We start from the raw sequence: 3,249 nt of genomic DNA on the forward strand, positions 1-3,249 counted from the left end.
CAGGTAGTGCAGGTTCCAAGGTTAGGGTCCACTTACCTATAACACCATCCAAATAAACCATAAGTTAGAACAATAAAGATTGATTTGGGTAGATAGGTAATGCTTGTGTTCTCTGACTTATTATCGCTTTACCTAGGAATAAGAAAATTCCTCCAGATTTTAGAAAACAATGTAATGAAATCGCACATTTACGATAGTGCCATGATTAATCTATCTTCTTGAATCAACAATTACAAAAAAAAATGGGGGTAGTCCACACACTTAGTTGAGAAATAAAGATAAAAAATATCGCTCTAGGGGGGTTTTCCACACCCTTATATGAAGGGGAAAATTTTTTATTAAGGCAATTGATTAAACAACGAACAACTAAAGGAAATTAAGGAATTTTCTTGAAGGAAAAGAATGAAGAATATGTAATAAGGGATGACCCAACTCTTTTAGGTGAGCGAAATTGTTTTTAAAAACTAAATTAATAACCCGGTGGATTCACAGGGGGAAACTTATGATATCACGTGAGTGTACAATAGGGGTTTTTTTTGAAATGAGGCATAAGCTTATACATTAGGGGTGGGGGCCCTTTTTTTTTTCCCCAATATCGAATTTAAGCTAGGGGGACCATGTCATATTTAAGAAGGGGGGACATAATATAGGTTACCTTGGGTAACTAGTCCAAACAAGTTTGATTTTGTGTATGGTTTTAAATAGTCATAGGGAAAGTAACCTAAATTTGCTTATTGTGTAATCTAAATGCTTGAGAGAGAATGTAGATTTAAGGAAAGGGGGGGACATAATGGAATTTTGGTGGTATCTTATAAGCTTAAATAGGGGTGTTTTATCATCCTACGTGGATCTTAAATGGGGGGTTTTCTTGAAGTTCATGCACGCAGGTGACATCCCCGTTTAATGAAGAGTGAATCCCCCGGGATTAATGATGTGGGGTCCACTCCATGCTAGGCAATTAAGAGAAATTTTATTAATAAACCAAGTGGAAAATTAATTTGCAAAAATTTAGAAAGACCTCATAAGGCAGCCAACAAACCTTATTAAAGCTTTAATCAATTATTTAGAAAGGAAGGGGGAGTAGGACATAAAAATAATCCAAGATAAAATAAATAGAATATAGAAATTAAAGAACAAAAATTTGGAATGAAGAGACAAAATAGAACTAAAGATAGAGAGGATACCATAAAACTAGAGAGGCAAAGAGAAACTTTAAAGGTTAGCTAACAAAAAATAATTAAATATTAGAGACTTCAAGAAGACTGACTAACCCAAAACAAGCAAAAAGAGAGGTATCACTTTTTTTAAAATATATAATATATCTATAAAAAAATTAAAGGGATGAAAGGGATAGAAGTCAAAGAGGAAAAAGGAAAAAGACTAGCATAGTGAAATAAATGGGTTGGGTGTACGGGGATGTAAATAGGCAAAGGTACAAACAAAATAGAAGGGTTACATTCTCTCTCTCTCTCTCTCTCTCTCTCTCTCTCTCTCTCTCTCTCTCTCTCTCTCTATCTATCTATCTATCTATCTATATATTAAAAGATATAATATATCTATATAAAAATTTACTTTTTTTAAATATATAGTATATCTATAAAAAAATTAAAGGGATGAAAGGGATAGAAGTCAAAGAGCAAAAAGGAAAAAGACTAGCATAGTGAAATAAATGGGTTGGGTGTACGGGGATGTAAATAGGCAAAGGTACAACAAAATAGAAGGGTTACATTCTCTCTCTCTCTCTCTCTCTCTCTCTCTCTCTCTCTCTCTCTCTCTCTCTCTCTCTCTCTCTCTCTATCTATCTATCTATCTATCTATCTATCTATATCTATATCTATATCTATATCTATATCTATATCTATATCTATATGTATGTATGTATGTATGTATGTATATGTATGTATGTATGTATGTATGTATGAATTGAACTAAGCTCAGGGTAAGCAAAAATCTAGATGCTTGATTGTTGACTAACATAGTGTTATATATGTGTTAGTTATATATATATATATATATACTTCATTAGTCTTATCACTTATAATTTAATCCATAACTAAGCAACGTTATGACGAGAAAAGAGCACTCAAAAGTTATTACGTAGAGCCCCAAGCCACTACCCAGAAGGAAAATGCTAGGAAGGTCACAAAAGAAAAGAAGGTGGCCTTCATTTTTAGTCACCGCTCAAACGGTGAGAAATGTTCCTCATAGCTTGAGTGGCTTGCGAGGCTAGCAGAGAGTGCAGCGTCAAAGTGGGCTGGCCATTAAGGAACTAGGGCACAACCTAAATCGGTAAGTAAAGAAGGAGAAGGAGCGCCTTAGAGTGCAGAGAGGTGAAAAGATGATCAAGCAAGAAAGGAGGGATTGGCAAGCTACCTATGGGAAGAAAGTAGGCATAGACATCGAGTGGAGCAATTGAGAAGAGGGTAGAAAGTGATGATGAAGTTGCTAGAAGGTTGCCATAGAAATAGGATAAGAAGAGGAGCCATGCGATGAACAAGAGCCATGACTACTCGCTACCCCTGTGGTTATCGAGCATAGAGGAGTAAAAGGCTAGCAACCAAATTAAACCAGCACAGTAAGAGAGTTTTTCACCAAACACGAGCTAGCAAGAAGGCAGTTGGCTACGATATGAAAGGTAAGATGACATCGAGAACATAGATCAAGACGAGTAAGTGAGGGGATATCAGCGTCTAAGTGGGAAGACAATCCCAGAGAGTAGCCAGAGGAAGCTCAAAAGCAGAGATGGATTACGAACAGGAGGCAATGTGTAGTGGCAATCCGATAGAGAGTGGAACTTGTGTGCAGTGAGCCAAGGTTGGCAGTAAATGCTGTAAGGCTAGAATACACAGACAAGGGGGGCAACACCATGCACCATGCAAGTAACTTTCTACCATGATATAGCCCAATTTGGATAGAACAATATAGCCTAATCTGGGTAGACAGGTAATGCATGTGTTCCCTTAGTTGTTATTCTTGTACCTAGGAACAAGAACATCCCTCCAAATTCTAGAAATGAATGTAATGAAATCACATTTATGATAGTGCCATGATTAATCTATCCTCTTGAATCAACAATTACAAATAAATGGGGGTAGTGCACACCCTTCGTTGAGAGGTAAAGATAAAAAATATCGGTCAAGGGGCATATTCCCCACCCTTATATGAAGGAACAAATAAATTGATTAAGGCAATTAATTAAAAAACGAACAACTTAAGAAAATTAAGGAATTTTCCTGAAGGAAAAACAAG

Source organism: Dipteris shenzhenensis, chromosome 31 (assembly GCF_047967505.1).
Source record: "Dipteris shenzhenensis isolate YYH24624 ecotype China chromosome 31, Dip_SZ_1.0, whole genome shotgun sequence".
NCBI classification, from domain to species: domain Eukaryota; kingdom Viridiplantae; phylum Streptophyta; class Polypodiopsida; order Gleicheniales; family Dipteridaceae; genus Dipteris; species Dipteris shenzhenensis.